The sequence below is a fragment of the Nuphar pumila genome, chromosome 8 (genome assembly GCF_984573655.1).
Source record: "Nuphar pumila chromosome 8, dmNupPumi1.hap1.1, whole genome shotgun sequence".
Classification (NCBI taxonomy): Eukaryota; Viridiplantae; Streptophyta; class Magnoliopsida; order Nymphaeales; family Nymphaeaceae; genus Nuphar; species Nuphar pumila.
The window spans coordinates 35,758,904-35,770,653 of record NC_143256.1 but is presented as its reverse complement, the minus strand read 5'-3'; the positions used below and the strand labels follow the sequence as shown (position 1 = coordinate 35,770,653).

At 36.8% G+C, this 11,750-nt stretch overlaps 1 pseudogene; it reads right to left on the bottom strand.

Annotated features, from left to right (window-relative positions):
• Nucleotides 1-4,541: 4,541 nt before the first annotated feature.
• LOC149829901 (uncharacterized) lies at nucleotides 4,542-11,139 on the bottom strand (annotated as a pseudogene).
• Nucleotides 11,140-11,750: the final 611 nt, after the last annotated feature.

Genomic DNA, 11,750 nt, shown 5'->3' with positions numbered 1-11,750 from the left:
GTACTTTTGAAGAAAAGGAAACTGAAAAAATCATGAATTTGGACTTAGAAAAATATTTGGAAAAAGGAAAAATCTTCAAAATCGATTTTGAGGAAAAACCAGAATGACTTTGAGAAAACCAATTTTTTGCGATGGATTTGGAAAAAGAGTTGGGCATGTGGCCTTGGGGAACTCTTTTCATGATGTAATCTAGCCTAGATGATGCATGGATGCAATTTGATAAAATATTTTCTGAAGAATTTTGAGGAAAATCATTGATAAAAGGATTTTTCTTGTGCCTTATAGAATTCAGATAAAATAAATTCACCACATATCCCTTACTATGGCCACGAATATGTATTGAATATAGTTCATTGATTTCTAAAAGGAGAAAATACTTAGAAAACTTGTGAGAATATACAATGATTTTCGAAGATATCCTAAGAGTGGGCTGTTTGTGGCTTAAAAGAAGATAAATATGAACATTGTTTGTATTCTCACTATGGCCAAAAATACGAACTCAATCAAGTTTATTAACTCCTTAGAAGCTAGTGAAAGTGTCATTCATGTAGATCATTATGAATTTTAATATACATGAATCATCATCCATCACACGATTAATATTATAAAAAATAAACTATATGCAATGCAGCCTTATTCTAAGCAGGAAAGTAAATTCTTATTCCAAATTTACAATTTATTTTACATCAATAATTGAATTGAAATAAAAAAAAAGGAAAATAAAGAAAATACAATCTTGAATATCCCTGCAAAATTAGCAAATTGTTAGTGGACAAATGTCAGCTTTTTGAGATTTATCCAACAATATCTTGAATTGAGAGATTTATCTAGATATAAGCCTTTTTCCATGTTTTTCTAAAATAAACATAATAAAGGATGATGCAGAATTGAAGGAATAATAAAAATAAACAACTTTGAAATTTGTAATTTTGAGAAAAATGGCCAAAATACCCTTGAAAATTGACCTTTATTGTAAAAAGATGGTTAAAATGAGGGTTTCTCAGAAAATATTTTTATAAAAAGCTTAATTTGGGGGTCAAATGAATTCAAAATAATGCAAAATCGAGTGGAGAATACCCTAATATGATTATGAATATGATCAAACCCTAAAAATATAATGTTTTTCACAAAAAAATATGAAATATCATAAAAAATAAGTTTTGCCCATGTTTCGCTTGAATCACGATTCTACGGGCGTCCTGTTTTCATGATTTAACCAAATAATGCACCAAATGAATTTCAAAATTTGTAAAAAATGACAGATATTTATAATAACTCTAAAATTAAAGTGAAATCAAAAAAATATTTTTGGCAATATTTTAATATCAACATTGAAAAAAAACATAAAAATATGCAATTTTGCCCTTGGGCACGTATCTGTCACAGTGTCAGACCCAAATCGGGTATCAAATAGAAATGAAAAACTATGAAATTTCACATGAAGAAACTAGACATCTAAACAAAAATATTCCCTTTTACATATAGGAAAAAGCATATTCGGTTAGGGAGATATCATTCCGACAATATACGCTTGATTCTGGCTTATACGTTGGTTGAACTTTTGAAGTGGTATTTTTAAAAGATATTTTTCAGTAAAAGATTTGGAAAATCGTCAACCAAAAATAATAAAAACCGACTTTCCACGAATGTGGCAAGCACGGGTCGAATCCTCAGGGAATGGAAAATATTCAAATTACTTCTAAAAATTTCAATTTATTAATATCAAACTCTTAATCTAAGTTAAACAATACAATTCTAATGAAATTACAAACTAGGAATTACAATTAACTAGAAACATATTTCTAAAGCCTTTGCCAGATCGCCAGGGGTAATTTCATCCTTTCACCACATATGCATTTGCACCCTCGTGTTGAATTCACCTTTTGACCTGTTGTAAACTTTATCAACCTAAAACACAGTAAGACATAAAATTAGTGCACAATTATAACATATGATTCTAAAAATTATACTAAATCTAGTTCTACGAGGAATTAATGAACTAAATTATAATTAAAAATCAAAATTAACTAAAATGGCATTTCTAAGTATATCAACTAACTATTCTGAATCTAACTGAACTAATTGCTGTAAATATACTAACTAAGATGCAGAAAAACAATAAAAACTACCGAAAATCACACAAATAATAAAATGACTGTTTTGCCCTCAAATTGTGCAAAAGTGGATTCTGACAGCTTTTCACAAACAGTAAATTTGAAGGAGCAAACGAAGTCCAATTTTCACAATTTTTCTTTTGTTCTATTTCTGACAGATTTTACGGATTTGAAAAACTTTTCCGGAAGCTCCAGATATAAGTGTTTCAAATTCATATAAAATCTGGAAATCGTATGTCCCGAAATTTAAAAACGCGAAAAAGCTGATTTTGAAAAATGCTTAAAAGTCAGACCAAATCAACTCAAAATGAGCTGATTTTTGGTATGCTGACAGTGAAAACATAGATGAAGAGAATAAAATAATTTTTTTGGAAAAACTCAGAAAACTTTCACATAAAATGATGAGTACAAGTTGATGCAAAAATCTGATTTTTAAATTAATGCACTATTCATTTGAAAGAATCCACTAAATACACTATGGCATTGAATTACATGTAAAAACAGTCCTAAATACTTCAAATATACTGTTAAACTACAGAAAATGAAATCAAATAAATTAACTAAACAAACATGTAAGCGAATTAAACAAGTTAATTCTAAATCTAATCTAAACGAAACGTTATTCTTAAACTATTGTAAACTAATATGCAAGAGCTAATTATAATATCTACATTAGTGAATTTAACTAATTCTAATAAACTCACCTTGATGGAAGCTAGCTATATAACAAAAAACACGAAAATTAAATCCAAGGCTAACTTGAAATTAATGTTAACACAAACTTCGACCTAATGTTAGTCAACTTAGCTAGGGTCAATTACCTAACTGGGGTTAGTAAGGGGGACGGTTTAGAGTTTAGCTTTGACATAGGTTCACGCCACCCTAGATGGACCCACTAGGGTTAGTAAAACTTTGACTTACTAAACAAGATCATCTACACGATTTTAATTAATTTCTAATAACTAACCTAATTACTTATGGATTAATCAATTAGAATTGGTAATTGGATATCTAATCCTAAAATAAGATTTTTAGTCTAGACATAAAATCGGTAATTAAATCAAAACCATTATAAAGACAACTTACTTTCCTAATTTACTAAACACGTTTTTGAAAGCCTAAATCTAAGTCAACACCTACTAAAATCGTTAATGCTAGATCTATGATATGTCAAGATATGGAATGAAGAGATGGCATATAAATACTAAGCAACGAATTTGGAAATGAAAGCACCCATACATTCTTACCTTAGGGACCCATTTGGAAGGATTGTAATTGCAAAACAGTCAAGCTCAATGGGCCTACACAGTTTCAATTTTTTATTAAAAGAAGATAGCCACTTTTCAAAAACTTTCCCAAAACCTTGCACACGAATTTTAGAAAGGGAATTGAAAATCAACATTGTTTCCAAAATTGAAAGGAGAGATACTTCTATCTTGGCTGGACTAGAAGGAGGGGTCACAATTGCCTCAATTGGATTCCACGAATTTAGATGAGCTTCCACACCTACCAAAATCGTCCCTTAACCAAAAATACCACTATCCTCTTCGTACTAAAATTCAAAATTAAATAATTAGCTAAGCCTTTTCACTAACCTAACTAAACTAACATCTACACAACTAAATGTAAGGGTACGAATGGGATGTAACACACAACTCGAAAAAGACTATTTTGGCTAATACACACAAATCTAAATTACTTAATTAAATCGTAAACTTACTAAAACTCAATACAATGAACCTGGACCCTAAACAACACTTTCCTAAACTCTAAGCTACAGCCATGGTTGTCTTCTCCTATGAAGAAAACGGCAGCCATTAACACACAAAAATCGACTTCTCAAATTCACACATAAAAATTATTTTATCAACTAAACCACGAAAACAAAACAAAATTTTAGATAGTCTAGGCTAAACTATGACTGAATGAGAATCTAATGAATCTAAAACACTTAATTAAAATAAAATACTGTAACAAAAATATATTTTATCCACATCAACAAATTCTGGACACACGTCACAATCGGCTAAGCTATGCTTAGTTGATTTCTCTATGGGACTAAACACCAACGAGTTGACTCTCTAAAACCCTATAATTAGATTCAAATGCAATATTAGATGGATGAAAAACACACTTTCAACACACTGACTGCCAAGGAAAATCAGCAAAACGAAAAAACTTCAAAACATCAAAACCGGTTAGATTTTGTACAACCGACTTTGAGTTTCGACTAACACAAACTACTGGAATGGGTTGACCTCTAACCTACGACTAGACTTGACCTTCAAACAATAGAAAATACACAAATAACGATAGTGGTTTTACTGTCAAAAGAAACAAAAAATAAGAGATGGGTTGGGGTTGAGAATAATGGACTCAAGGTAGACTCGATTTTCCTAAAAGAAAGGGGAAGAAGAAGATCCTACCTCAAGGGTGATCCGACGAATGGAGGGGAAGGAAGAGCAGTTTGAGCCAATAGACTTCGCTGCCAAGCTCTTGGTTTCTGTACTGCACATCCACATGACTGTGTAGTAATGCAAAAATACACCCAACGACGGTGTCGAGTGGTGGAAGTGAATAGGCTGCGCCCAATGGAGAAGATGGTCGGAAGAGGAAGGAGCCGACCTTTCCAAGAGGTGTAGATGGCACACCAGCTGGAAATAGCACCACCGTTGATCTGCAACCCTGCAAAAGTACCACAATCACACGTTAGATGTTTCACACGATGGTAGGGAAGAAAATGATGGAATAAGCAAAATGCGAAGGAAAAGAACGATTAGATGAAGGAGCATCAATGGAGGTGGCATGTAGAGGACGGCATGGAGGAGGAAGATGAGCTCTGGCTGGGTGTAAATCTCAAATCAAAAATGTCCTAGGGTTTTTAGAAAAGCATATTTAAACTTTGAGCTAAGTTTTCACAATTTCAAAAAGAGGTTTAAAATAAAAAGAATTACTATGTGCCTCTTTTGAAGGGGGTTTTCTGAAAACATTTTATAAATGGGGTTTGAATCACAGGTGAGTTGGATTGTGATATTTAAGAACTGATCCAAGACCCAATATGGTCTATTTGGGTCGGATCTTGATCCGAATTACCTTGAAATCTATGCCCAAGCACTAAAATTACAATATCTCACTCAATTTAACTCTGATTTAATTAAAATTCGAACCAAGACTTCTTTATATCAAAATACATCCAATCATGGGTTCTAAACCTTAAGATCACATAAAAATGCATAAATATTATATTAAAATGATGTGCATTTCATGCATCATCAAATACCCCCATGCTTGAATGTTTGTTAGTCCCTTAACAAACAAACTAACTAAGTTATGAAATTGGAAAATAGACAAATATAAAATAAACAATTAAAATACCTGACTCACTTTCATAGGAATCACGGTTGCATTTAGCTCATGCAACAAGCCCTTTAAACCCCTGGGTTACCCCAGTGGACGAGTAAGGTCTCGTGAGGGTTTGCAGAGATGCTACCCACAAACATCAATGTCATACAGAAATTAGTTTTAAAAAATGTTAGGCAATTAAGAAATCAGTTTAAGCAAATATTCCACGTAATTTACACTCTCATACCAAATTTAGAATTCTTATGCCACCACAGTAAAAACCTTTTTCCTTCACTTTTCTAAACTTGTAAGTATTTAGGATTTTCCTCAGAAAGTCAAGTATTATCATGTTATTATTCATTTATCCTCACTTGTATATTCTGTGCATAGTATTTCACAATTATTCCTAAACAATGAATTTTTCTCATTAAACTCATTCTTTTTCTTTTGATTTTCAATTTTTCACCAGTTTTCAATTCTTTTCACTTGAGCACTATTTCAAATATCCAGTTTCGTGACCCATGTAACGAGCTTTAGGTCAGTGACTCCCAGGCCAGACGACCTTAGGGCACCAGATACAGAGTATCCCTCAGACTTAATTGCTCGAGTCACTAGACCTTCTATTTTAATAGTTTACGTATAGTCTTCTCATATCATGTGCAACGTCTCTATCTCTTAGGCTTTCTATGAAGTTCATGTAACAAGCTTTTGAATCGGTGGCTCCCAAACTAGATGGCTTTAGGGCACCAGGTGTAAAACACCCTTCAGACTCTACTTACTTGAACCTAATAGGCCACAGATATCGACTAGACAATAAGATGATCTCCTTCGTTATCCTTTTCGTCAAGAGACTTCAAACACTTCAACTTGTGTCTGAGCTCAACTACTGAGAATCGCAAAGACATCAACAACTAAACGTAGCTCTTTTCTTTTAAGCTCATATTTCTAAACATCTTTCAATTGCTTAGTTCTTCCACAAACATACTGTGCATACTTATACTAAAGTGATTCAAAACATTCTAACATTCAAATACTATATTTTCTCTGGATTGTTTCATAAATAACTATTCTTTTTGGATCAGATCAGAAAAAAAAATTTACATGGGGCTTAAAAAATTCTAAATTGTTAGATTATGCAAAAACAATCATATATGCTACAAACTTGTTCTTAATGACCTAATTTTATGAGTTTTTAGCTACCTGCCATAAAATTTTAGTGTGCATCTAAACCATCCCCCCATGCTTGAATGACACTGTCCCTAGTGGCATACAAAATATGTAAACATGCAATGCAAATGCACACTAATGACCAATACAATAAATACGGAAGAAATGATAGATACAATCTGATATGTGTCAGGCCTCTGAAGTTCATGATTGACTTGACTTTGCACCACCACTATGCATATACGAATGCATAGTTTTCTGCTAATCTAGTGAATGGTCTGCTTTGAAAGTTGTGCCTTGCACCTGATAACTAATCCTCACACCTTGAATATCAAATAAACCTGCATGAATCAGAACAAGTGTAAATTCATATGAAATCAAATGACTGAACAAAAAAAATGCTAAAACTGAAAAACAAAAAATAATTCTACTATCTACATATGATACATTTCTCTGCTCAGATCCTATTCTTTCATGAGATCCCAGACCTCACACTCACCGGCTTGTAGGGTATCTGAGATGTAGGGCTTCAGTCTTTGCCCATTCACTTTGAATGTGCCTCTGGTACGTGGGTCAAATAATGTCACTGCTCCGTGCGAAAATACTTCTCTCACAATATAATGTCCATCCCATCTTGACCTTAATTTATCTGGGAATAGATGCAAACGCGAATTGAACAACCAAACTTTCTGATCCGGCTCAAACACTTTTCTAATAATGTGTTTATCATGAAAGGCCTTAGTGCGAGCTTTATGTAACTTGGCATTTTCGTATGCATCATTCCTGAGCTCTTCTAGCTCAGTGAGCTGCAATGATCGCTCTTTGCCAGCCTGGGTAATGTCGAAATTAAACTTCTTGATTGCCCAGTATGCTCTGTGTTTCAGCTCGACAGGGAGGTGGCACGCTTTTTCAAAAACAAGATGATACGGGGACATACCAATGGGAGTTTTAAACGCAGTCCTATATGCCCAAAGAGCATCATCTAAGCGCTGGGACCAATCTTTGGGTCCAGGCGGACTGTCTTTTCTAAAATCTGCTTGATTTCCCTATTAGAAACCTCGACCTGTCCACTGGTCTACAGATGATAAGGAGTGGTGAACCGATGATTGACAAAATACTTTCTCAAAAGGGAAGCTATTTGTACATTCCTGAAATGCTTTCCACCATCACTTATCATCGCACGTGGTACACCAAAACGACTGAAAATAATATGCTTGATGAACTTAAGCACAACTCTGTGATCGTTGGTCTTGGTTGCCACAGCCTCGACCCATTTGGACACATAATCAACCGCCACTAAGATATACAAATTACAGAACGATGGCGGGAATGGGCCCATAAAATCTATGCCCCAAACATTGAAAACCTCAACAATCAAGATCGGGAGCAAAGGCATCATGTCCCTCTTGGACATATTCCCTGTTTGCTGACAACGAATGCACTTTCTGCAGAACTCATGCGTATCTCTGTGGAGTGTGGGCCAAAAAAATCCAGACTGCAAAACCTTTGCAGCTATCTTCCTACTACTAAAATGCCCTCCACAAGCTAGCGAATGACAAAAACTGAGGATGGACTCATACTCCTCATCCAGGACACACTTTCTAATGATTTGGTCTGCGCAATATCTGAACAATTCTGGTTCATCCCAATAGTAATGTCTCACCTATGATAAGAATCGCTCTCGCTCATTCTTATTCCAATGCTCAGGAACCTTCCTCGAAACCAGATAGTTCACAATATCAGTGAACCAGGGTAACTGCGATGTTTTGACGGCCATAATCTGCTCATCGGGGAAAGAATCACTGATCGGACTCTGATCTTGCATGGACTCCACGATCAGTTTAGAGAGATGGTCTGCTACTACGTTCTCACTTCCTTTCTTATCTCGAATCTTGAGATCAAACTCCTATAGTAGCAGGACCCAGCGGATGAGCCTCGATTTGGTGTCTTTCTTACTGAGAAGGTACTTCAATGCAGCATGATCAGAATAGACAACCACCTTCGAACCGAGAAGATAGGACTTAAACTTATCCAAATCGAATACTACTGCAAGCAGTTCCTTCTCTGTCGTGGTGTAGTTCATCTGAGCATCGGACATAGTTCTGCTCGCATAGTAGATCACATAAGGCTTCTTGTCAACACGATGTCCTAAAATGGCCCCCATCGCATAGTCGGAAGCATTGCACATGATCTCGAATGGAAGCATCCAATTTAGAGGTCTCAAAATGGGTGCAGTGGTCAAGGCCTCTTTGAATATCTCAAAGGCCTTCATGCAGTCATCACCAAACTCAAAGGGTTGATCCTTTTCCAATAATTAGCAGAGCGGTCGAGAGATTTTGCTAAAATCTTTGATGAACCGCCTGTAAAATCCGGCATGCCCTAAGAATGAACGTACCTGCCTAACAGTGGTGGGTGGAGTCAATCATGAAATTGACTCAACCTTCGCTCAATCAACCTCTATCTCTCTGTTGGACACAATGTGTCCAAGTACAATCCCCTCTTGGACCATAAAATGACTCTTCTCCCAACTCAAAACTAGGTTTGTCTCCATACACCTACTCAGTACTCGAGTAAGTTTCTGGAGGCAATCTTCAAATGAAGAGCCATACACAGAAAAGTCATCCATGAAAACTTCCATGACATCATCCACCATGTCGGAGAAGATAGCTAACATGCACCTCTGAAAAGTTGTCGGGGCATTGCAGAGCCCAAACGGCATACGTCTAAACGCAAAAGTGCCATACAGACATGTAAATGTGGTTTTCTTCTGGTCGTCAGGATGGACAGCTACTTGATTATATCCAGAATATCCGTCCAAGAAACAGTAGTAGCTCTGTTCTTCGAGTCTTTCCAAAATTTGATCAATGAACGGCAACGAGAAGTGATCCTTCCGTGTTGCTGCATTCAGTTTCCTATAATCAATACAGACTCACCATCCTGTGGTGGTCCTCATCAGAATGTTCTCCCCCTTTTCGTTCTCCACTACAGTGAGTCCAGATTTCTTCGGCACGACCTGAATCGAACTGACCCACTGGCCATCAGAAATGGGGTATATGATCCTAGAATCCAACCACTTGACCACTTCATTTTTCACCACTTTTTTCATATTAGGATTTAATCTTCTCTACATGTCTCGCACCGGCTTGGCTTCTTCGTCACAATGAATCCGATGCATGCAGAATGAATGATCAATCCCTTTCAAATCTGCAACCTCCCAGCCAATCGCTTTCTTATGCTCTTGCAAAATGTCTATCAGTCTCTGCTTCTGCTCCTCTGTGAGCAGTGATGAGATGGCCACAGGCAAAGTCTCACCAACTCCGAGGTATGCATACTTGAGTGAATCCGGTAAAGGTTTCAGCTCAAGTTGTCGGGGAGACTCTATCGAAGATTTGGTTGGGGTCTCAGCAAGTGGTGGGAGAGGCTCAATGCTCCCTCTCCAAGGATGGGATCCTGACGAAACTAACGACACATCTACACTAACTCTACAAATATCATCTTCTGTATAGTACAAATCAAGAGACTCTTCTGTCATATACAACTCCAGATGTGCTTCTACTAAATCATGTGCTATTTCAACCTGGAAGCACTCCATATCTCCCACTGGACCCATCGCGGCATTGAAAATGTTCAGGCGGACCTTTCGGTTGCCAAACAACAAGTCCATGGCTCTGGTTTTGCAATTGATGCAAGCATTGGCCGTCGCCAAGAATGGTCTACCCAGAATGATCAGAGTCTGATGCTGGCTATCAATTCCTTCTATGTCAAGGATAATGAAATCTACTGGAAAGTAGAACTCATCCACTTTCACTAGCACATCTTCCAAGATACCTCTCAAAAATTTGACAAAACGATTTGCTAGTTGAAGTGTAATCGGGGTCAATCTCATTTCTCCTAGCCTAAATGAATCATAGAAATATCTAGGCAGAATGTTCACGCTTGCTTCAAGGTCAAGCAAGGCGCGTTCTATCCGGATGTTTCCTATGGTGCATGCGATGATCGGGGCTCCAAGGTTCTTAAGCTTTGGTGGAGTATGGTGCTGAAGCACTGAACTCACCTGCTCAGTCAGATGGACCTTGGTAGGAACTCTTCCTCTGAATTTCCTCTTCTGGGTATAGAGTTCCTTGAGGAATTTGGCATAAGCCGGCACCTGTTGAATGGCATCTAGCAAAGGCAAATTGATCTGTACATGCTTAAAGATCTCAAGCATATCTTGGACCTTCGTGCTTTGCTTTCCTCTGCTAACGGGAGTTTCTAATGCTTTGGGATAGGGTGGTTTTGGAATATACATTTTGGGGTCCTCCTCTTTGTGAGAAGGCTCACTCTTATCCTGCTCCTGAACTGGGGTGGAGGACTGAGCAGCAGAAGATGGTATGCTCGATTTTGGCTCATCTGTCCTCACTCTACTCTCGGCGTGATACTCACGTCCGCTCCTAAGGGCCATAACAGCTTTGGCCTGTTGTTGTAACTCTGTTATGTATAGGCCTTCTGTCGTTGGTTCCTTGCCTTTTGGGTTCATGTTATCATCGCAAAATTTTTCTCTTCCCTGCGAGAGAGAGGGGAAACCTTCCTGCGAGTCAAACTTGACCAGAGTTTTGAAAATTGTTTTGAAATACTCGCTCCGTTTTGAAATTGCGGGAAATATTCCGTGGAATGGGACTCGACCTGTCGGTACAAGGTTTGATCGTTCCTGGTGCCTTTACCAGGGATAATCGAACCAAGGACCAAATGTATGCTTGACTTAGCTGAATTATCAAAATCGTGTTCTATCCTAAATGCACAGAAAATTCAGGCATGTGCTATGAAATTTTGTAAAATGTAGGTTGGAAAACATGATGTATGCTTAGAAAATGCTTTGGAGTTGGAAAATATTTCTAAAAGAAAAGATGGAAATCAATCTCTCAGGAAAACTCTGGTAAAAGGATTGGAAAATCATGATGGAATGAGAATCTTGGGAAAATAGAAAGAATTCTTGAGAAAAGGCAAACACTTGAAGGGAAAATGCTTGTCAGGAAAACTCCAACTTTGAAAATTTTCTTTGGAAAATGATTGAAGATCCGTAGGAAAACTCTTTTGAGAAAAGAAATTAAATCTTAGGAACTTGAAATTCAGGAAATCTTAGCCTTGAGA